This window comes from Tursiops truncatus, chromosome 18 (assembly GCF_011762595.2).
Source record: "Tursiops truncatus isolate mTurTru1 chromosome 18, mTurTru1.mat.Y, whole genome shotgun sequence".
Taxonomy (NCBI): Eukaryota; Metazoa; Chordata; class Mammalia; order Artiodactyla; family Delphinidae; genus Tursiops; species Tursiops truncatus.
The window spans coordinates 19570237-19596760 of record NC_047051.1 but is presented as its reverse complement, the minus strand read 5'-3'; positions in this window follow the sequence as shown (position 1 = coordinate 19596760).

The following is a 26524-nucleotide window of genomic DNA, read 5'->3' as shown; positions in this document are numbered from 1 at the left end:
ATGGAGTGGACAGAGCCACTGAAGCCTTGAGTATGCTCAGAAGAAGCTACAAAGTGAAAGGAAGTCAATTAGCTTCACAGAATTCTGGAGCATCTCTGAGCTGAGAATCACCAGGTATAGCAATGAACAAGAGGAAAAAGTGGGACTGAAAACAAGAGGAAGGTTAATAAATATGTACTGCAGACCACTAAACCAAATTTCATTCATTCATAATGGTACTAATAAAAAGGGCAAACTAATTGTTCACCTTTGAAGATTGCTAGGACACCAAATCATTATTCAGAAAACTCATAAACGAAGAAAAAAATCAAATACCCAAATAGTAGTTTAGAGAAAATTCTTGTTTATAGAATTTCAATTAATAAAAGCAGAAGAAATGAGAGAATTAGAAAATCACTATTTAAAAACCCCTGATAAAAGAATGAATCTGTGCAATTACCATCAATAACTATTAAAACCATTCAGCCTGTGAGGAAACTTTATAGTGAACAGATTAGGTTGACATCATCTGATCCCACTGCAATGTCATATTATCACTGAAAGACAAGACATCATGGGCCTCTTTCCGTGATGCAGTGGGAAATACACATTTCCACCAAAGAAATGTTCTTGCCCATAAACAAAACAAAAACAAAAGTCCGAATCTAAGCTGGTGTCTCCATATATGTGGCAGGTAGATGATGTTAAAAGACACTGTGAGGATGCAGAGTCAAATTCAGAATTTTAGATATTCAGTAAAGTAAAATATCTAGTTCGTTCCAGCAATAAATGACATGATGAAAAGAGTCTTAAGAGACCTGTCAACCAAAGGCAATGTATAGTCCTTGCTTGGATCCTGATTTAAACAAAGCAATCATAAAGAGACATTTTCACACAGTCACAGTCACATTCACACAGACATTTCCACATAGTCCCTGCTTATTTTCACACAAAAATAAGCAGGGACTATTGTTGGAGGGAGTCATTGAGAGGATGTGACCACCAGTTGACCCACAGACTGACCCCAGCAACCAGAGGCTCCTTACCCCCTCCCCGTTCCCTGGAATGTACATTCTGCCCACTGTTTCCACACTACAGGACACTTCAAGGGCACGGCCTTAAGATGATACTGTGTTACTGAGACAATCTGGACTGTGTATGTGACTGAATCTTATTAAGGCCTCTATGTACTCTTAAGATTCTGGCCGGGGGTATAGAGGTCTAACTTATCTCGAAGCCGCCCAAGACAAGTCTCTTATGTAAGTGCTCTTGCTTATTAAAGCTGCCACCTACTAATCTGGAGCGGGCTGCCTCTTTCTTCGATCTCTCCTTGCTCTCCACGTTCAAGGACCAGTTTCTGATTTCACCTGGGGAACTACGAGGTTTCAAACCAACAACTAGATATTAGATAATGTTAAGGAATTAATATTAAGAGTTCTAAGAGAGATAATGAAGTTTTTTAATGTGTCACTATCTTTAGAGGTATGCACATACTGGACATACAGGTGAAATTATACAGTGTATGGTAATTTAAATATTTCTCAGTGGAAAAAGGTAGTGTGGTATGAGTGAAACTAGATTGGCAAAGTATTGGTAATTATTGAAGCTGGTTGCTGATTAATGAGGGCTGATTATTCTTGTAGTTTTCTAATGTTTTAAGTTTTACAATAAAAATACTTTAAAAATATTGCTTTTATCATTGTACACTAGGAAACCTGTAAGCAATTATAAGAATTACATATTTAATGGAGAAAACATTCTGAGTAAAACACTGAAAGATTTCTGTTTCATAGTGTCCTGATTTTTTTTCTGGTTCATTAAAATAATTAAGGCTAATCATACGCTAAAACAATTAGGTGGGTACTGTTAAATTTGCTACCATCCAAATGAAAATTTCTTGGAAATATTAGTGTTTAATATAGAACTTGTTCGATTCAGGTTTGGCTGTATATATTCAGTCCCATGGTGAGGCAGAAGGAGCATAGCCCTTGAGACAGACTGATGTAGCCTTGTCTACATGCCCTCCTATTAACTGTTAAATTGACTTCTTTATCCCTATATATGTAGGTGAGAATCAAACTAGATATGTACACTAATATGCATAAAATAGATAACTAATAAGAACCTGCTATATAAAAATTAAATTAAATTCAAAAAAATATTAAAAAAAAGAAGTGGAGAATTCAAAAACAAAAAGATATGTAAAGATCTCAGGCATATTGTAATGTCAACTACATTTAAATTTTCCTATATTCACCTATTTCCTGTACCATTTTCATTTTCACATTATGAAAATTCAGTTGTAAATGTAATTTTTTTATTTTTACTATGTCTATTAAGACAAAACACTTACTCAAAAGGCCAAAAGACACATTTCTGTAGCTCAAACACACAATTTAAAGTTTGTTCTTACAATGTTCATGTTCCTCTTTAGTTCCTCATGCATTTCTCCTAAAATACAGAACAAAGCATTTCTCAAAAAAAATGCTTTTTAAATTACATTCTTCCTTATTTTATTCAGTAAAAGAAATTCCATTTTAATTACCCTAAAACCTGTGCCTTACCAGCTTTAATCACTTGCACTAGGTTTAATGAAGAAAATGAGGTATATAAGTGAACAACTGCCAACTTTCAGATGCTAAGAGAACTTAAAAAACGACACGCCTCCATTAGATAGGTATCAATTCCTGTAGGACATTGTATGAGGATTATACAAGACAATTAAGACAAATAATAATTCATTATCACCACCAAATACCTCAAAGTAGCACTGAGTTTTTTTAAACAAATCTTCAATCATGGTGGTAGTATGTGTATTAAGTGAACATAACAATAGCAATTAAGCCAGCCATGAATATCCTTACTGTTGGGAACTAGAGAGAAGTACTGGTAAAAGCCAATACACAAAAATAATCCTGTTTGTAGATTTCCAGAGCAACGGTATCCCACTATAACACGTTAACATCAGCTTTATAAAGACTACAAATTACTGTTAAAGAGATACAGCACAAATAGATACATTTTTAAATTATGTTAACTTAAATAAAGAATAAACCAACTCATAATAAGGTATCTGTATATTGCCTGATAAATTACTTTTATGTACAATATCTCCTGTGGCTCTCAAAATTCAATTTAGTAGGCATAATTATTATTCCCATTTCCAACTAAGTACATTGAGATTCAGAAACATAAAATTACTTGCCCAAAATAACACAGCCAGAATCCAGAAATGTAGGGTCTCAAACCCAGGCCTCTTGTCGCAAAATCTGTGCTATCGTATGTTCCATGGTGCAGTGTAATTTCCATTGACTAGTGTAAGTCTGTATGGGAGAAAACTTTCAACTGCAACATTAGAAAATTCTGGAACGTCTAATGTTCTAAAAGTATCATCATACTACCATAAGAATATGTGTCAGAATCTATGGCATTGAATAGGAGGCAGTGTCAAACACATGACAGTCATTTAGATGTGATTATGTCACCACTGTTCCTACTGTCATCGATAATTGAGCTCCCCAATTGTCCTTAGCATTATCATTGACACAGAGTATATCATTAACTTATGTCCTTCAGGAGTGTCCAGCCTTTTTTTAAATGCACAAACTGAACTAGATGAATCGAAAATCTCTGCCATTTTGAATATTTGGTTAGAAGTGTTTTGTACATCATTAAAAGCATTGGTTATACAAGGCTTCTCTTGTTACCTCTCCCCAACCCAGGTAGTAGGAAAATAGGTTGAAAGTACCCTTGATTAGCAACTTCCCACACCAACTAGGTGCAACAGTGGATGCCAATTAGAATTCTAGAATTCAGCAGAATTCTAATGCCTCAACAGTGAGATGATCAGTACAAAGCTCACTGCTACCAAGTTCTGAATTAGACAAGGGAATAAAGAGACTTCACATAGACTGACACACAAATTTAGTTTCTGAAACAGACCACTTAAGGAGCTGATATGGAGGTATTTCAGATATATTTGGCTTGTGGTTTATAGTCCCACCTCTGAAAGAAGTTTGAAAAAAAAAATTGAAACGGATCCTTCCTTCCTTCCCCCCGCCTCATTTCTCTCTTTTGTTCTCCTTCCAAATAGTTAATAGGAATCTGGTCTTAAGTTTGTGATCAAGTAAAACTGAGGTTCCTACCAGCTCTGGAGAATATACAGATAAGGTATAATTGCCCATTTTTCCTGCACCAACAAAGACTTGCAAGGACCCTTCCACCTGCTCTACACAGTGTTTTTTTTCCCTTTGCCAAACATGTGCTGCAACGCCCAGCCTGTCGATTCTTTAAGACCTTACTTAAATCATCTCTTTTCCACAAGGTTTTCCCAGGTTCCCAGTCAAAACCAACATCTCCTTATTATCTTTACCACAGTGTTATATTTGTATGAATCGGTATCTACGTCAACATCTAGGTCTTCATTTCCATATATATATTCACATCTTCATTTCCTGTCTCACTTGACTGTAAGTCCCTAAGAACACTGTTACCACCAGTTGTGTGTAGCCTAGTGTCTGGTACTTATTATTTGTCAGACGGGACTGAAAGTCAAGTAGGCGAAAACTGTGAATTTCCTCACTGCCTATTCCGTCCAGCTGTCAACTGTATTGGGTTCTGTGAGCCTAATGATCGATTGCTAGAATTACTGAATCAAGCTCAGGCTGGATATATTCCAAATGTAATCAATGATGTCATACTGTCAGATTTCACATTGCCAAGTGATTTTGACTGAATTATCTTAAATTGTACAGAGTGTCTGTGATGTCAATTGCTCCAGAGTTACTTGCTTTGGGGCCCCAAATCTCCAGGTAGAATTTCAGAGGCCCACGTAATGTTTTTTTCCTTGTTCTGCTGTCTTTCTATGTGAATATAAGCAAGTTACTTAGAATCCCTGTGCAAAACAGAAACAATAGCAGAGTACTTGTAGCCTAGCAACAACTCAAAGTCATTATGTAATACTGTCTATAGTGCTTTCTGCCTGTCAGATGGAAAGGGGCTTTGTAAAAACAAGCCATTACTGGTATCATTAAGGCAATACCCCGAGAAGGGTCACATTGCCCAACATTTGCCACTACTTCAGTAATTCTCTGAAGAGCTAAACTAGTCATAATTGGAAATAATTTTAATAGTGTGTGTACAGGGCAACCTCAGTTAACCTACACAGAGCTATAGCCCTAAAGCAACCAGCTTCCTTCAGATTGAGAAGAAGGCCCACATCCTTCTCAAGCTACAATAACAACAATTAAAACAGCAATTAATGCTTGCTGGAAGCCGATTATGTGCTAAGAACACAGCTAAACGTTTTGTGTGCAATACCTCAATTAATTCTCATAGCAAGCCTGTGGAATAGACAATACTTTTATTCCCATTTGATACATGAGAAAAATGACACTTGGAGAGCTAAGTAAATTGATGACGGCAACTCAGAAATTGTGGACACAAGATATAGATGCAGGCAAGCTAACCCAAAACCCAGGGTTTTAACCACTATCCTTATGCAATTAAAAGAGCAAAGGATGAGGGTTATGGGAGGGAGAAAATCTGTTCCTTTTCACCTTGTGATATCAGCAAAATGTTTCATTTGATTCATGGTTTTAAGGTTGGACAGCACACAAGTTACAGAAGGAAAAGTAGAGGCCATAGCTGTGGTCCTCAAAGGATCTGAGTTCCAGGAAGACTTGTTGGGGCCTAGGCGGAAAGGTAGACCACATCTCCAGTCATCATCTGTAAGGTGATGAGCGCCTGCTTCCTGGAGTTATAGCTAACACTGCTAATACAGCACTTAGTGTGATCACTGGATCAGCCCCATCCAAATCTCTGAGTCATCAAAAGTTTCAGCTCTATTATTATTATTAATTTATTTTTATTATTTTTTTTTTGCAGTACGCGGGCCTCTCACTGCTGTGGCCTCTCCCGTTGCGGAGCACAGGCTCCGGACGCGCAGGCTCAGGGGCCATGGCTCACGGGCCCAGCCGCTCCACGGCACGTGGGATCCTCCCGGACCGGGGCACGAACCCGCATCCCCTGCATCGGCAGGCGGACTCTCAACCACTGTGCCACCAGGGAAGCCCCAGCTCTATTATTAACTAGGAAAAGATGTGATAACAAAATTCATCTATGTGTTCACAAGTTATTCCAGACTGATCTCACTTTTTTTAAAATTCCTACAGTGGCAGATAAAGAGAAGGCCAAGAAATTAAAATACCTGGAATCAGCAAAGGTTTTGGAAAAGATGCTCAAGTGTAGGCTGATAATATCATAGGAAGATGGATTTGGACCTTGTTGAAAGACAAAGGAGAGCTCATTAATGAAAAGAAAAGTCAATGGAACGGAATGTATCTAGTTTCAGGCTGCAGAGGTATTTTCTGTCATCTTTAATGTTTCTACCAGTAATTTGGATGAGGACGTAAAAGCAAGCACATCTAATGTGTGGATTTTAGGAAGCTGGAGGATACCTGGGAGCTGAACTGCAGAATCAGAAACCAAGGAGTTTAGAAGGCTAGGAAGAGACATTCAAAGGAACAAGATATAACATCAGTGGGGCTTGACTCATTCTGTGTAGCTGTGGAAAGCAGGCCAGAATTGGCCAGTAGAAATTATTTGAAGGCAAATTTCAGTTTAACGTGGAAAACACCTTCATCATATTTAGTACTACTTAAAAATACTTTAAAATAAATATTTTAAGAAGAAAGTTAAATAAAACACCTAGCCCGGTAAGTTTTATATTAGACAGTTAGTTGCCTAAATGGTTCTCATTTTTTAATAAGTGCTGAATGGTATATAGTTTTATAAGAATGTGTGATGTACTTTTGTATGTCCAAGTATGTCATTGGAAAAATAGAGAATATTAGCCTCTTGTAGTTCAGTGAATTTCTTTGAAGTATCAGCTCAAATAAAAGAACCAGCTAATAGCATTTTCAGAACTCATGAAGCTAAAACCAGATACACAAATTCTAGTAAATCTTCCACACAATGGCAGCATTGTCTGTGGATGGCTATCTAATATGCTCCTTTATATACAGACATGTCCAGAGGAACCCAGAGATCAAAAGGACCTTGGTTTTTCTTTGTTTGAACTTTACTTAATGTGCTATTCCTCCTATTGTGTACAAGACCCATAAAATTTTTGGCTACTTTTAACATCAGTTTACACCACTAGAAAAAAAAAACAGGAAATGAAAGAACATTTTACTGATAAAAATTTAGCTTCTTTGAGCTTACTTTATCACTGCCAACAGATTTTTTTTCTATTTATTTTAAACTTAGGCCATGTAATTTCAAGAGATTTTGCTGTCGATTTGTTTTAATTTAAAAGCTGTTGGGCAATCAGAAAAGAAAAAGAAATAAAAGGAATACAAATTGGAAAAGAAGAAGTAAAACTGTCACTGTTTGCCGATGACATGATAATATACATAGAAAATCCTAAAGATGCCACCAGAAAACTACTAGAACTAATCACTGAATTTGGTAAGGTTGCAGGATACAAAATTAATGCACAGAAATCTCTGGCATTCCTATACACCAACAATGAAAACTCAGAAAGAGAAATTAAGGAAACACTCCCATTTACCACTGCAACAAAAAGAATAAAATACCTAGGATTAAACCTGCCTAAGGAGGCAAAAGACTTGTACTCAGAAAACTAAAACAATGATGAAAGAAATCAAAGATAACACAAACAGATGGAGAAATATACCATGTTCTTGGATTGGAAGAATCAATTTTATGAAAATGACTGTACTACCCAAAGCAATCTACAGATTCAATGCAATCCCCATCAAACTACCAACGGCATTCTTCACAGAATTAGAACAAAAAATTTTACAATTCGTATGGAAACACAAAAGACCCCGAATAGCCAAAGCAATCTTTTTTTTTTTTTAACATCTTTATTGGAGTATAATTGCTTTAAAATGGTGTTTTCTGTTTTCAGTTTCTGCTTTATAACAAAGTGAATCAGTTATACATATACATATGTCCCCATATCTCTTCCCTCTTGGGTCTCCCTCCCTCCCAGCCTCCCTATCCCACCCCTCTAGGTGGTCACAAAGCACCGAGCTGATCTCCCTGTGCTGTGTGGATGCTTCCCACTAGCTATCTATTTTATGTTTGGTAGTGTATATATGTTCATGTCACTCTCTCACTCACTTTGTCCCAGCTTACCCTTCCCCATCCCCGTATCCTCAGGTCAATTCTCTAGTAGGTCTGCGTCTTTATTCCCGTCTTGCCCCTAGGTACTTCATGACAATTTTTTTTTAAGATTCCATATATATGTGTTTGCATACGGTATTTGTTTTTCTCTTTATGACTTACTTCACTCTGTATGGCAGACTCTAGATCCAACCACCTCACTACAAATAGCTCAATTTCGTTTCTTTTTATGGCTGAGTAATATTCCATTGTATATATGTGCCACATCTTCTTTATCCATTCATATGTCAATGGACACTTCGGTTGCTTCCATGCCCTGGCTATTGTAAATAGAGCTGCAATGAACATTTTGGTGCATGACTCTTTTTGAATTATGGTTTCCTTAGTGTATATGCCCAGTAGTGGGATTGCTGGGTCGTATGGTAGTTCTATTTTTAGTTTTTAATGATGTTGAGCATTCTTTTATGTGTTTGTTGGCAATCTTGAGAAAGAAAAACAGAGCTGGAGGAATCAGGCTCCCTGACTTCAAACTATACCACAAAGCTACAGTAATCAAGACAGTATGGTACTGGCACAAAAACAGAAACATAGATTAATTGTACAAGATAGAATGCCCAGAGATAAACCCATACACATACGGGCACCTAATTTATGACAAAGGAGGCAAGAATATATAATGGAGAAAAGACAGCCTCTTCAATAAGTGGTGCTCAGTAAACTGGACATCTACATGTAAAAGAATGAAATTAGAACACTCCCTAACATGATACACAAAAATAAACTCAAAATGGATTAAAGACCTAAATGTAAGACGAGACACTATAAAACTCTTAGAGGAAAACATAGGAAAAACACTCTTTGACATAAACCACAGCAATATCCTGTTTGACCCACCTCCTGGGGTAACAGAAATAAAAGCAAAAATGAACAAATGGGACTTAATGGAACTTAAAAGCTTTTGCACAGCAAAGGAAACTATTAACAAGACAAAAGGAAAACCCTCAGAATGGGAGAAAATATTTGCAAATGAAACAACAAAGGATTAATCTCCAAAATTTACAAGCAGCTCATGGAGCTCAATATCAAAAAAACAAACAATCCAGTTAAAAAATGGGCAGAAGACCTAAACAAACATTTCACCAAGGAAGACATACAGGTGGCCAAGAGGCACATGAAAAGGTGCTCAACATCACTAATTATTAGAGAAATGCAAATCAAAACTACAATGAGGTATCACCTCACACTGGTCAGAATGGCCATTATCAAAAAATCTAGAAACAATAAATTCTGGAGAGGGTGTGGTGAAAAGGGAACCCTCCTGCACTCTTGGTGGGAATGTAAATTGACACAGCACTATGGAGAACAGTATGGAGGTTCCTTAAAAAACTAAAAATAGAACTACCATATGACCCAGCAATCCCACTACTGAGCATATACCCTGAGAAAACCGTAATTCAAAAAAAGACATGTACCCCAATGTTCACTGCAGCACTATTTACAATAGCCAGGACCAACCTAAATGTCCATCTACAGATGAATGGATAAAGAAAATGTGGTACATATATAAAATGGAATATTACTCAGCCGTAAAAAGAAATTGAGTTATTTGTAGTGAGGTGGATGGATCTAGAGTCTGTCATACAGAGTCAAGTAAGTCAGAAAGAGAAAAACAAATACCATATGCTAACACATATACATGAAATCTAATAAGAAAAAAAACTGGTACTGATGAACCTTGTTGCAGTGCAGGAATGGTAGACATAGAAAATGGACTTGAGGACATGGGATGGGAGGGCAAGGCTGGGGCAAAGTGAGAGTAGCATTGACATACATACACTATCAAATGTAAAATAGTTGGCTGGTGGGAAGCAGCGGCATAGCACAGGGAGATCAGCTTGGTGCTTTGCGATGACCTAGAGGGGTGGGATAGGGAGGGTGGGAGGGAGACGCAAGAGGAAGGAGTAATGAGGATATATGTATATGTATAGCTGATTCACTTTGTTATAAGCAGAAACTAACACACCACCATAAAGCAATTATACTCCAATAAAGATGTTAAAAAAAAGAAAAAAGAGGGAGGGGACATGGGGACACGTGTATGCATATGGCTGATTCACTTTGTTGTGCAACAGAAACTAACACAGTACTGTGAATCAACTATACTCCAATAAAGATTTATTAAAAAATAATAATAACTAAATAAATAAAACCTGTTGGTTTTTTCATTTCGTTGTTAGTCAAATTCTACTATTTTTATTATATGTGTTTTGAATAATCTATGTTGGCATTAGAGTATAGAAAATATTAAGTTATGTTTAAAATAACGAGTAGATTCTTGCTACTACACTACACTGGTTTTTAAAGAAAAACTGTAAACATCTAGTTATATTGGAGCCATGGTTAGTAATTACTATTAATTTTCAAAGATTCAAAAATTGCAAAACTACTGTGTTCTCCAGTGGGCAAAATAGAAAAAGTGACTTTAGAGAGTGCACTATAATTATATTTCCATAAAATAACTGCTATAACTCCTTCTACCATCTAAGATGTGAACACTCCAATTTAAAATGGTGAAATATATTCAGGCTGTGCTCTAAATACATAACAATGATTCATGCACAGACACACACATGCGGGTGCATACAGAAGCACGCACGCACACACACACACACACACACACACACACACAGAGAAAACCAAAAGGACATGTTTAGATTAGAAAAACAGATAAGCACTTCTGGTGGGATCAAAATGTCAAGGAGGGAACAGACTAAAATCAGAGGTGTTTTGAGCCCAGGATGCTGAAGCAGACAATGGCATCCAGGGTTCTGGTCTTGCAGAGTAAAGGAAACTGAAAGTGTTCCACATGAAATGGGGTTGGAGCATAGTGGAATATGGGGGGGGGGGAGTACTGGGAGTTGGAGTTGCTGCTTAAATCTGGTAGCTGAACACCACCCACCTTCAATTAAAAGAAGTGCTCATTTTGCATCCTTACCTGCAGTTATTATGAATGCTGATCAGAAGGAAACTGAGAGCCCTGTAATCATGAAGGAGATTGAACTAGGTGCTTATGTAATTAGTTTTGCGATATACACAGTTATCTCAGGCAGAAGCTTCAGAGCTCAATGATAAGAGCTAGTATTTGCTTGGGGGCCCAAAGTTCAATGGAGACAATTATAAATCTGACACGTGGAGAATGACGAGAGCAAAGAAAAGAGGGAAGAGAAGTTTTGAGTGAAGCTTGAATAGGAAAGAGAAAGTTGGAGTAGGACAGAGAAGATGATGGAAAAGGAGAAAGAAATGGAAGAAGAGAGAGAGAGAGAGAGAAATACATATATATTACATATAGAGAGAGGTGGAAAGGAAATAGAGCACTCTCTTCAAGGTGCTGAGGAGAAATAACAGTTAACAGCTAATTACTCACAAATGAGAATAAAATGAAAACATGTAAAGATATACAAACGCTAAAAGGGTTAACCATTCATAGATCCTTATTAAAAGATCTACTGAAGTATATACCAAAGAAAGAATGAGAGATAATAAGAAATCATGATAAGAACTGAAAATGATTTAAAATACTGACAAATTTAACCATTCACAGTGAACATAATTTTTTCTGTGTATGTGTTTTGAAGTGTAACATTAAAACTCTTAAAAAGATCAGGCAGGTTGCTTAGTAATTAGATAAAGCAGGCTCATTGCAATTGATAGGAACATTCAAATACTAAATATAGATTCACTAGAAATATTTATAGTGGAAACTTTCTGTTAAAATGTAAAAATAAACAAGAAGATTGAGTTTCCAAATAAACAAAGAGAAAACTACAGAGCACATTGTCAATGCAAGAAAGAGACAAATAGAAAACAGGAAGAATAATAATATAAAAGAAAAATTATTCTGACACTTGTTAAAATAGTAAGGAAAAGTTGATTTTGGACTATTGCAATAGATGCCAAGATTTATAATAAAGGACAGAGATCAGGCTCAACACCTAATACAGCAAAGACGGCTGGAGAGTCATAGCCAATGAGGAGAGTGAGGGGTTTAGTGGGTGGAAAATTACTAAGAGTAGTCATCAGGGTAGGGGCATTCTAGCTGAACTGACTTACCAGGGTTTTTTCTGAAGTTGTCCAGGGTAGTCACATACCAATGATGGAGGATGAGGAATTTGATTAAATAGGAAGGGTGATCATAGATATCAAGGTTGCGGGGATTCATCCCAAACTGACTTAGAAGGGTTCTTGTTACAACTGTACTAGGCAGACCAGAGACAGAGCCCAATGATGAGGCCTAGTTAAAAAGAGGGTTCAGAGGAAACTAACTGAACTTTGGTCAAGGAGAGACTCTGTGTCAGTAGTAGTAATAATAATAATAATGGTGGTAAACAGAAAGATAAAACAGATGCTATAAACTAGACAAAATATTTTAATTGTCACGACAAATGTAAATGCATTAAATTCACCTATTAAAATATGTATTATCAGATTATATTAAAATTTAGCTACAGTGATGATTTTGAGAGATGCAGTTTTGCAGGAAGTTTGAAAATAAAAGAATGGCAAATACCTTCCTAGCAAATCGTAAAGTAAAAGAAAGATGGTAGAATAATAAGTTATCAAAGCAGAATTTAAACAGAAAAACACTAATAGGTAAAGTAAGGGACACTAAAAAGAACAACAAGAAATTACAAAAACTATGAACCTGAATGCATGTGACAGTATTGGCTCAAATTAGAAAATATAATTATATTCTTATAATTTTTGTAATGGAGAGGAGACTTCTACTTGTGTCCATGATGAAATATGGGGACCAAACTCACCTTCCTGCTTTGCACAACTCAAAAATTGGATGAAATATATGAAATAATTAATAATATTCAGATATTATACCATGAGAATCACAAGATAGTAATCCCTCAAAGATGGGAACCAAATGAGATGAGTCTTATGATTTCTCCAGCTTACGGACTGAGGAGAGTTTCCAGGCCACAGCACAGGGATGGAAAATCAAACGGCCTGGCACTTTTGCAGAAGTGAGGATATGGAGTTCGGAGTTCAAGGAGATCTAGGTGGCTATAATTTGAGGGGGAAAATACTGGAGGGATTAAGGTGCACAGAGAAGAGCTCCAGAGAACTGCAGAGAGATGATCTTGAATCTTTAGCTACATTCTAATCTGCATGTGGGCAAAAGCCACATAAACCTGAAGAACAAGCCAGTGATGGCAAACAGGAAAATAATCCTGGGATTTACATAATGTTGCTAATAGCTCAAAGTCCAACCAGCAACCAGTCCAATTAGGAAAACCCTCCTAATACAGAGAGCATCGAGTGTACCCTATCAAGGGTATTGACTCAGTAGCTGGACTAAATTAAACCTAGACCAAATGCTGCACTGGATATATCCAAACAGAGCTTAAAAGTAAGCCCTGAAATGATCAAACAGGTGTCAAGTAACTTAACTGCATTCCAGAACCATATCCAACAACATTTAATGGAATGTAACAAAATCCAGCCCACAACAATGTAAAATTCACAATATTCATTCAACATCTATAAAAAAATTAGCAGGCATGAAAAATGTAGTCAAATACCACCTGTAATCAGGAGAAAAAGCCATACATAGAAATAGAGCAGAAATGAAAGAGATGGTATAATTAACAGAAAAGTTGGTCACTCAACTTTCCTGAGATTCTTTTTTTATCTATCGGAATTGGGCGTAACGGCAAAAGCATTGACACATAGATAATGGAATGGAACAGAGAGCTCAGAAATAGATGCAAATATGTCCAACTTAATTTTTACAAAGGTACAAAAGCAATTTATTTGAGGAAGAATAGTCTTAACAAATGGTACTGGAGCAACTGGATATCTACTTGCGGGGGGGTGGGGTAGGGGAACCCTTGACCTAAACTTCACACTTTATACAAGAGTTAATTCAAAATGGATAAATGGATCATGGACTTAAGTGTGAAACATAAATCTAAATCAAATTAGAAAAAAATATATAGGGGAAACTTGTCAGGACACAGGGCTGGGCAAAGAGTTCTTAGATTGACACCAAAAGAACAATCCATAGAATGACTACTGATCAATTGGAATTTATCAAAATTAAAAACTTTGGCTCTGAGAAAAACTCAAAAGTATGTAAAAACAAGCTGGAGGTAGGAGAAAATATTTGGAATGAACATATTAAACAAAGAATTAGTATCTAGAGTATATAAAGAACTTTCAAAATCTTAGCAATAAAAACAAGAAAATAGACAAAAGACATGAAAACACATTGCACAGAAGAGGACACACAGATGGCAAAAAAACACATGAAAATATGTTCAACGTTATTAGACATTATGGAAATTAAACTGAAACCACAATGAAGTATCACTCCGCATCTACCTGAACGGATAAAATAACAAATAGTGACATCACAAAATGCTGGTGAGGATGTGAAGAAACTGGATCACTCATACATTACTGGTGGGAATGTAAAATGGTAAATCTAGTCTGGAAGATAGTGTGACACTTTCTTAATAAACTAAACATTGCAGTTACCATAGCACCAAGTAATTGCACACTTAGGCATTTGTCTCAGAGAAATGAAAACTATGTACACACAAAAATCCATACACAAATGTTCATAGCAGTGTTATTTATAATGACCAAAAGCTGAAAACAACCCAGATGTTCTTCAAATGGGTGAATAAACAACCTGTAGTATATCCATCCCATGCAATACTATGCAGCAACAAAGAAGGGAACTATTGATGCACACAACTTGAACGCATCTGCAGAGAATTAGGCTAAGTGAAAACAGCCAATCCCCAAACGTGTAACCGCATGATTTCATTTACATAATATTCTTGAAATACGAAATTTTAGAAATGCAAAACAAATTAGTGGTTCCCTGGGATTAAGCACAGAGGGGGAAGCAGGAGGGAGATGAGTCTGACTATAAAATGGCAACTTGAAGATCCCTGTGGTGGTGGAATTTTTCTATAGCTTGACTGCATCAAGCCAGTATACTGTTGTGATATGACTCTATAGTTTTGCAAGGTGTTACCATTTGGGAAAACTAGGCAAAGAGTACATAGGATCTTTCTGTATTATTTCTTACAACTACATATAAATTTACAACTATCTCAAAATAATTTAAGTTTTAAAAAGTGGGAAATTCTTCATAATCGTCCACAGCATTTCGTGGCATTCTGTGGAGTCACCAGGGGTGTCGCACTTTATTAGTAGTGAACAGTCTCTGCAACTGCCTTTGCAAAAATCGATTTCTAGGGGGTCAAAATGATGAACAAGCTACTTAATCCCTGCCCAAAACAGCACCCAACATTCCTTAAAGACAACAAATTCTAGATACCAATGACATATTCTCTATTTTTAGCATCTAATAAAAAATTACTACACATACCTAACAGCAGGAAAATGTGGCTCAAGACCATGTGAAATAACAGTCAATAAAATAATATCGATGATGGTAAAGCCATAGAAGGGTCTTTAAAAAGTGACTATAACTATGTAAAGTACAGGAAAATGTGAACATAATGAGAGACAACATGAAAAAAATGGAATTAAAAAAAGAACCAAAGAAACTTGGAATGAAGGAAGGAAGACAGGCAGAATGGTAAACAAAAGAAATATTTTCCTCATTTTTAAATTTATTCAAAAACTTATTGAAGATTTAAAGCAGAAATCATAAAAATGTATTTGGAACTCGTAACATATGTAGAACAAGGTGTATGAGCAAAATAACATAAAATAAATAAATAACATAAAAACAGGAAGTGCAATGTAAGTATAGTGCTATAAGGGTCTTAAATGATTTATAAAATGGAATAATTTCATTTGATAATAGACCCTAGAGTAACCAATAAAAAACAAAATAATAAATAAAAATAGTGGCAATAAAATGGAATGTGAAAATATATTCAATTAATCTGAAAGAAGAGAGAAAATAGGGAGAAATCCACAAGTATACTGAACGAATAGACTATAAGCAGCAAATTTAAATCTAATCATATCGGAAATTCCCTGGCGGTCCAGTGGTGAAGGACTCTGTGCTTTCACTCCCAGGGGCCTGGGATCAATCCCTGGTTGGGGAACTAAGCCACGTGGCAAGGACCAAAAAAATATAAATGAATCTAATCATATCCATAATTCCATTAAATGTAAATAGTCTAAACACTCCCATTAAAAAGCAGATACTGTCAGACTGGACTAAAAAAAATAGAGTAAGATTAAAATTTAGGAGGTCTACATAAAAGCATAATGGAAAAATATACACCATCCAAACATAAAGCATAATACATACAGTGCCCAGCCTTGCACTTGTAAGGTCCTGAGAGTGAGGGTCTCCTTAAAGTTCACTCCAGGTACTCTACGTACCTCACCGTAGTCCCAGCACTGGTATACAATTGCCAAACTTGTTAAATTAAATGCCTAATAGGCATTGATTTTATTGCATATATAAATAACACCTTAATTAAAAACACAGCAAATTAAAAAGCATGATAAAATAGCTCAAAATGGAGGAACTTAATAAAGATAAAAGCAGAAATTAATGACTAGAAGACTATTGTAGAACTAACAAAAAAATTTAAGGACTTTTTTTTTTTTCTTTTGAAAAGGGACAAACCATTAGCTAATCCACCCCTCAAAAAGAAATCATTACTAATAAAAATGAAATGTATATAAATTTTAGTAAAATAAAATACAATTAAAAATTTATAAAATAACCACCTATACAGAGAAAAATATTTTAGAATCGTAAATGACTACTTTGCTTAATCATAAATAATTAAGTTGGAACACCTGAATAAAATGGATATATGGTAATGTATTATATTAATAGTTTCCCAACTATTGAAATACATAATATCTAAACCCCATTTAAATGTATATATTAATATTATATTAATATGTTGCTTGAATCTTTTTGCTAATGATGTATTTAGGGTTATCCCATTATTATTCAGAAGTGAGAGTGATCCATGATATTTTTTCCAACATATTCCTTCTAGGGCTTTCTATGCCCATGTAATGTTGACTGGAGAAAGGATTTGGAAGGCTTTCTTGCTTTCCTGTGCTATGGAATATTTGAATATAATTGGAATTAAGGATTATAGGATTAGTTGAATTCATCTGTAAAGTTTTTTTTTTAATAAAGGGGGCTGTGTAGTCCTCTGAGAGCTTTATTTTGTTTATGATGTCACTGATTTGTTTAGACTGTGCATCTCTGCTGGTACCTGTTTTGGTAGAGTAACCAGGACTTCGAATGGTGTCCTAGACAAGAGGAGAAAGGTGTAAGGAGCCTGGGACGTTAACAGCAACCTGCAGCCATGGCATAATGTTTTCAAACCCTTGTATTTCCACCTACGTGTAGCTGACCTCAACCCTGACCTCAAACCACAGGTGATAAATTAAGGTTTGCCAAATATATAAATGGATTAATAAATGAAATACATAGAAATTAAGTATATCATGGATAAGTGAAACATAGACTGATGAAATATAGCTAAGATTTTTACTTTGGCTACATGGAGAATTTTTACTTCCAGGTATGATTTTTGTTTAAATGTATGCTTGTTTAATGTAACCCTTGAAGTAGAAATATACTCGCCAAATTCAGTACTACCTTTTTAGTTTTTCTCACATTAGGTAAGACATAATCTGGTCTTTAATATTAATTTATCAAAAAGTTTGTCATTTTTTCTCACTGAGGAACAGGAGAGAAGTTTGTGTGTGGTGGAAAGAATAATCTCTCCTTTATGTGATCTGAACAGCTTCCCTAATCAGTGCTCTGATTTGTGATAGTTTTGATATTTTACATCCTATTTGTCCCACAGTCATGTGTCATCAATGTTGCTTTATTGTATCAGGATCCTATAATTGATTACACATATTTCTTTAATTCACTTGTTTATATATTCACTCAACAAGTAATTATTTTGTTTCCAGGCACCATTCTAGAGATACAGGTAGAACAAGAAGCTGACTTTAAGAAATGGTTGGATTTTCTCAAACTCTTACTCAAAGTTTGCTTAAGAGATGGGTGTTTGTAACACTATTTTTCAGGAGGTTTGACTCTATCCTTTTACTCCTTGCAAAAGGCTAGCTCCCTACACGACTACAGAATCGTAGCTGCAAGTTCCTGTATTGTCCTGAAGCTCTCACTCTAATCCTGGTGCTACGAGGTGAGTGAAGTAAATTTCACTATAATTATAGAAGCCAAGAAAAAGTTAAGGATGTTATATGTACAAAAGAATTGCCCATGGGCTGTCAGGTGAAGCTAGACATTGCCCACAGCTAAAGTCCCGGAAAAGATATTTACCTCAATCCAGAGGGTGATACACAAAGCACAATACACTAGGATTTGGGTTGCATTCTGGCTTCCAAATGCAATTACTGCTTTGGTGATTGCTATCTTCTTTTTCCCAGTATTAATTAAAGTTCTTTTTGGATAACTCTCAGGTAAGAAGAACCGCTCTATAGTTCAATTCTTTCCTGTGGCCCTAGGAAAGATAGCTAAGCCAACAATGACCATCTTCCACAAAACTAATTAAATAAATTTCCTGAAAGACCGTGTTATTCATGCTATAGGCTCTTTTCTGTGAAGTTGCTTAAATTTGTAGTTATTTTCTATCTGCAGCTACAGAAAAAGTAATTTAAAAATCAAATTAACTGATAATAGCGTTCATCATTTCTTAGATCCCACCCTCCTCACCATCTCCAGATGGCAGATGGAAACTCACTGTGTAGGGTATATTCTGTCCTCATGTAAGGGGTCTGTGGGGCTGGCTTGAGTTTCCATTGCTCAAAGTGCATGTGTAGAAATCTGGAGGTCACTTGTAAACTCCCAAAATATGGAGGGAGGGACTTGTTTGGAATTCTAGAGTTGGGAAGATGTTCCTCCTAAATGGGCTTATCTAAAGCCTCTTGCCCACGCAGTTTAAAATTCTCTGGAGACTATGTTATATAAGCCTCCCAATTAGCAGCCTTATTGCACGGGTGTGTTTTTTCTCCGGCATCAGCATAATCAGAAAAGAGAAAGTGGTACTGGATGCTGGGGTTCACATTTCCCCAATATTCCAGCTTGAAATTGATTATTATACAGTTGACTGAAATGTACACCCCTTGCATATAAATTAAGAGATGAATGTATTTTCCAAATTATCTCTCTCTATATATAACTCTCTCTGTGTGTATATATATAATTATACATATGATATATGTATAATTATAATAATCATATATATCATTATATATATTATATATATAATTCTGTTAATTTGTGAGAAGTTTATATGAGGACATTTATATGGCTCTTCCTAATCTCTCCAAACTGCTGTAAAATATAAATAAATATCTGCCTACCTGATTGCACTGCTTTGTTGGCAGAATGGAAATGGTGATCTCTAACCTACAGAAAAGGAAACAGTATAGTGAATGTACTTTGTAAATGAGAAGTCTATTCCACTTGAAATGGACTTGCAAGTTTAACTTTGCTGTGTTACCTCTTTCTTAGCCATTCCTACAGCTCCTCGACAGAAACCTGTGAGAGAGCTGTCTCCCCTTATACATGCCATTACCTTAGTAACCATTACGTGGATTCCCTTCGTCATCTAGGCCCCTGGGGAATATTTTCAAATCCAAACTAACAGCAATGATTTTCCGGGGATAGTTAGTTTTAAAATATGAAATATTTGAAACATTTAGACGAATGCAAAGAACAATGCAACAAATGCCTATATTCTATTATTTAGCCCCATCGAAATCCTAACCCTTTGCCCTATCTGCTTCAGATCATTCTGAGGAAAAAAAAAAAAATCATAGACAGAAATGAAGCACCTTGTGCTACCCTTCTTTTTCCTTTTCTGCTATAGCTAACCACAGAAATAACCATACAAACGTATAATTCAGTAACGATCATTCTCATTCGTGTTGTTTTACTTTTATTCTCTACCTAGAATTCTTTTGCAGGTATATTCCTTTATAGATGTTCAAATGCAATATGAAGTCTTACACAATACTTTTTCACTCAAGACTCTGTTTTTGAGGTTTAGCCGCATATATAATGGGTACCACTGGTTTATTTCTTTTTAGTGCTCTAGAATATTCCACCTTCTGCATTATAATTTATTCATCCATTCTCCTCTCAGTGGATACATAGGTTGTTGTTTCCATATGTTTATTATCACCAAAAATGCTGCTATGAATATTCTTGTATTTATTTTTCTAGGGTATATTTTTAGGAGTAGAATTGCTGACTTGAGGAATATGAGTGCATCTTCAACTTTAACACATATTGCCAAATGGCTCTCCCAAAGGGTGCATCTTCCTTCTACTAGAAAAATGTGATAGCTTTTATTCCTCTGTATTCCCTCCAGCATTGTGAGGTCAGACTATTTTTTTCCCATTTTATTTGTGTAAAATACCTCATTTTGGTTTTAATTTGCATTTATCTGCTCACTGGTGAGTTTAAGCATCTTTTCATATGTTTATTGGCTGTACATGTTTCCTCTTCTATGAAGTCACCTATTGTCTGAAGGTCAAAGTTACTATATTGGACAACTTCAGCGAGACCATGTAATACTCATACTCTAAGGCATTATGGCTGATAGTTTCAGCTACAGAATGTCCATTTAAATGCCCTTGAAATGTACATTTTGGAGGGTTTGGGGCTTCTCTGCCTCATGCTATTAAGTAACCACGTGGCCTTAAGATATTATCTCAGATAAAACAGAAACAATAACTAGGCTTCTCCTTGATAATAAGAACAAATGAGATACTATCTGGAAGTACTTTTGAAGCTATAAAATGCTATATAAATGTACCAATTCCTAATCACTTTCTTTAATGTGGGAAACAGTGATAATACAAAAACAATTAACAATCGGTAGGCACTACATTTCATAATTCTCTTTGTTGGACAGGAATAGTATTCACCATAAATAGTCTTTTCTCTCTTGGAGTTGGGCAACATGGCAGACTTTGTGTCTTTCAGACTTATGCTGAAAGATGACTCCCGCACTAATAGACACCATCCAAGTTCCAAGTTGGAAGAAGTGAAAAGGAAAACGGGCAAAACGTGGGCGCTGCCGAGTCTATTTTTTGAAGTAGCTTTCCTTGGTTCTTTACCTAAGAGACTTGCATTTAGACTTCACTGGCCAGAACTATGCCTCATGGGTCCCCTCATAGTGAATATTGGGTACGCATTACCTACCACATCTACTGCATAGCAGGCTAGTTAATACAGATAGAAATGTAAGTAAGACATAGAATCTTCTTTCAAGTTGCTTAGGCCCAGTAAACTCTGTCCCAGCAATTCCACATTATTAATTTTATAAATACAATTTTATGTAAGGACATAGCCACAAAACTGTAATTTACAACAGCTATATAATTACTTTTCATTTCTCCAGCTCTTCAATAGCATGAATAGTGCGTCTATGAAAATGTCAGTAAATATGATTTTTTTTAATGGAGGTGACTATTTCTTAAAGTATATAGTCATTTGCAGCAGTTAACATCCTATAAAGTTGCTATGAACACTGAATTAGTGAGTACCAAGCCATTGCTTTTGGAGAAACATAGGGTTAGGTTGCTGTGAACCTCTAGTCGCATTTTTGTCAACTGATCAGTGCATAACCTTGTTTCATGTATGTTTAAAGACACCTTATTTAATATGTATCGTTGATTCATTAATAATGAACTCATAGCCAACAGCAGTATATTTCATGCCTGGATAAAGCTTATCTAACATAGGTATTTCCTCTGACAGGTACATCACAGCCTTCTCACACTTAGGAACACTAGACAGCACTTCAGCACTAAGTTTGGGGGCCATTTTAAACAACAAAATCACCAACAAAAAACAAAAGACAAAAAAGTGTGGTACTAATAGACCAAGAATACTTGCTTACAGTATTGGAGACTCAATTTTTCACCCCCTTCCCTTGTCTGTGAATGATCAGGAAAGTGCTTCGAGTACTAATTTGGGGTTACAAATAATAAGAATAATGAGGATCAATTTTATTTCTAAAAGTGAAATTATTATATCATTTTGTTTAAAGGAATACTCCTTTAGTTCATATCTCTATTAGAACACCAGTGATGTACATTCATCAGATTGTTAATAACAGAAAACAAACCTTGACGATCACTGGCTTCACTAGCCAAACCACAGGAGGAGATAAGATGCCTAAATCTAGAAACTAAGTTTGTCGGGACCCTCTCTCTGTATCTCATCTCTGCTTTGCTTTGAAATCTCCATTGTCTCAAGCCAGCTTTACTCCATGTTGCCAGGGACATGGCTGTACTCAGCTTTGGACTCACATTTTATCACCTAAACCAGACGGAAAAGAAGCTTTTCTAACCTATTTCAGGTTTGAAAAACCTTAGAGAAGGACATGGGAAGAGTCCTGACCTGAGTCCTAGATTACCACCTGGGATCCCTGGAGGTGGGGTTTATTACCAGAAGGGTGGGTAGCCTTGTTAGGGTCTTGACAGAGGTGCTATCTGCTGTCTACTGCACCATCACAACTGTCCACATGTGTTCTTTCCCTAGTAGACTTGGAATTCCTTAAAAGCAGAAACATGCATTATTCACCTTAATTTCCTCATCACCTAACAAGGAACCTAGAGTTGGTGCTTAGCATATATTAAATAAATATTACCAGATTGCTCTCCAGAAGGATGATTTCTAAATGTTTACCCAAAGTCCTGCCAACAATGAGTTTTATCACTTTAATCAAAAGGTGGATTCTAGGAAAATCTTCTGCCTGTAAGGGCTTACGTTATAAAACTCATTTTGAAAGAGCAGTCCTTTGAAAAGCTGGAAATACCTTAACACACTACATGGAAACAAACGAACAGACAAATAAAAAAGAACACAATACCAGTTGATCTCCCAGATATTTCAGAGAATTAAGAAAATGTCCCAAACAGCTATAAGTAAATAAAAGCCTTACTGTTAAATGGGCTTCCTATTTTGGAAACACCATTTACACAATCAACCCTTGGATATATTGGCTCTACCTGTAGCAAATTATGTTCACAAGCTGCCCTCAAAATCAAGATTGGAATCCGATTCACGCCTTCTGCCGCTCATTGGTGAATACCCAGGGAGAACAGACCGCTCATGGTGGATACTATTCTCGTCCAACAAAGTTAAGCACGAAACGCATTGCAAACAGGTGATTAATTACTTTTGTATTATCACTGCTTCCCACGTTAGAGAGAATTAAAAATTAGTACACTTATAGGGCACTTTATACCTTCAAAAGTACTTCCAGATAGTATCTCATTTGTTCCTATTATCAAGGTGAAGCCTAGTTATTGTTTCATTTTATTTGAGAGAAACATCTTAAGGCCACTTGGTTACTTAATAGCATGAAGCAGAGGGGCCCCAAACCCTCCAAAATGTACTTTTCAAGGGCATTTAAAAGGACATTGCGTGGCTGAAACTATGAGCCTTAAGTGGTGAGTTTCTTATACATATTCCTTGACAGTAAGTCATTGTTTTGACAGCCTATTCTAAGGTCTTGGTTTCAAATGAAAAGCATTGTCTAGGTGGGTTTCACTTGAAATACAGTGAGTACAGTCATTGTGTGATGAAGTGAAAAACTCACAGGATTTGAGTTAGAAGACCGTGGGTTCTTTTTATAATTGCTTTACAATGGTGTGTTAGTTTCTGCTTTATAACAAAGTGAATCAGTTATACATATACATATGTTCCCATATCTCTTCCCTCTTGCATCTCCCTCCCACCTTCCCTATCCCACCCCTCTAGGTGGTCACAAAGCACCGAGCTGATCTCCCTGTGCTATGCGGCTGCTTCCCACTAGCTATCTATTTTACATTACACGACCATGGGGTCTTGTTCATGCTTGCGGTTATCAGCTGGGGGACCTTGACCAAATTGCTCAGTTTCCCTGGGCCTCTTTTTTCTTTATATACAAATGGGGAAACAGTGACACCTATTTCAAAGGGTTCTTGGGAAGACTGAGATAACATGTGAAAGACGTTGCAAGATTGTAAATCATTATATATAATTACACGACATAATTGCATTTATTTACCTGACTGAAAACTAGGCAAAATGCCACATGAGGGCTGAGTCTGTGTCACTTTATCTTAATGATTCCCACTAAGATAGACCATAATAACGGGAAGGGGGTATATCTACATAAATAGTAAATGTTCAGTACATGCTTAATACAGTAGACTGATCGTGTAAAAGGAAGTTATCTAGAGACATGAAAAACTATGTTTTTCCACTATTTTAAATTTAATCCCTGGGAAGGTAAAGAAAAATACTTTGGAGAAGGAAAAGAAGCTAAAACTTACTTTACAAACATTGTGTTCCAAGTTCTGTTCTAGGTCCTTGCAGAACTGTCTCAGGCAATCATCTGAATATCCCCAAAAAATAAGAATTATTACCTACTTTTATAGATTAAAAAATTGAAGGCACTGAGAGTTAATGAATTTGCTGATCTCATTCAGCTAGTACTGAAAGGTTCAAACTCAGATGTTTCCCTTCAAAACTTACTCTTTGGATTGTACTGCCCTTTTCTAAACACACTGAGTTACCTTGGGTCTCTTAGTTATTCATGATGGAATTAGTGGAACCAACTTTCTACTTGGCCAAAAATAGATGTCTGTCACTTGTTATTATGACTACAACTGCCACCATTAATTTGAATTCTCTGGAGCAGTGTGGCCCAAATTGTGTTCCATGGGAAAACGGTCCCATGAAATGCTACACAAATAAAAAGCTGTGCAGTATATCCCTCCACAGAGGTTTGCAGAGTACTAAAACAAAGTATTCTCAGAATTCCTACACCAAGGAAAAGTCATTGTTCTGAGAACAATGAACAAATTGTTCTGAGAATTCCTACACCAAGGAAATCTGATAAATTTTCTTTTTTTATGTAATCAAAATTTTAATACAAAGATACTATTTTTAACATGGTCAGATATACTTGGCTAAGTCCAGATTTCAAAAAGCGAAAGTAACTAGCCCAATAGCACAACCGTATAGCTTGGTACAGAACATTCCATAGATCAACAGAAAATACATTTAAGCGCAAAAATAAAAGATATTTAAGGAGAATCTCTAAGCAGCATTTTACTGCTGCAAAATAGACCTATAGTACTTATTAAGTATCTTAAAGTGTTTTTCCTTTACAAAAATACATATATTCTTAATACAGCAAGTCATTAACAATGACCTGGTAATCTTTCACTTCAATTTCAATGATTTATAAGCTAAATCTTACAACCACAAAAAGGGTTTTATCTGTATTAACATGTTACCACTTTGGGCTAAATTATTTAGCCCAAAGAGTCTTTTGACCATAAAAGTCTTCCCCTTACCACACAGTACTGATTAACATCCAGGGAAATGGTATTTTTTACATTGGGAAATACTGCTTTAGGACCTTCTGGAAGCAAGTGCTTGTTAACTAGATAAAACATTATCATTATATGAGACGTAAAACTACCTCACCCTGAAAGAGAGTTTCATTGTTCAAGCCCATTGGTATCCTCTTTAGTAGGAGATAAACCAGAGGGTGATGATAAAGCATGCAGTGTGGCTGAACACAGCAGGTACCTTGGAGAAAGTTCTGGGCCACAATGAGCCTTGGTTCCCTGAGGGAGGAATAGCTAGAGTTGAGAGGCAAAGGGGTTGTTCCTGAGGACAAATTTACCTTCTTCATGATTTTACTTAAGGTCATTCATAGGTGACTAAAGAAGAGTATTTTTTTTCCAATTTCTATTTTTTTAATTTTTATTGGAGTATACAGTTGTGTTTTTTTTGTATCTGATATCCCTTTTTTTAAAAAAAACATCTTTATTGGAGTATAATTGCTTTACAATGGTGTGTTAGTTTCTACTGTATAACCAAGTGAATCAGCTATACATATACATATATCCCCATATCTCCTCCCTCTTCCGTCTCCCACCCCCCTCCCTATCCCACCTCGCTAGGTGGTCACAAAGCACCGAGCTGATCTCCCTGTGTTATGTGGCTGCTTCCCACTAGCTATCTGTTTTACATTTGGTAGTGTATATATGTCAATGCCACTCTCTCACTTCTTCCCAGCTTACCCTTCCCCCTTCCCCGTGTCCTCAAGTCCATTCTCTACGTCTGCGTCTTTATTCCTGTCCTGCCCCTACGTTCTTCAGAACATTTTCTTTTTTTTTTTTTAGATTCCATATATATGTGTTATCATATGGTATTTGTTTTTCTCTTTCTGACTTACTTCACTCTGTATGACAGACTCGAGGTCCATGCACCTCACTACAAATAACTCAATTTCGTTTCTTTTTATGGCTGAGTAATATTCCATTGTATATATGTGCCACATCCTCTTTATCTATTTAT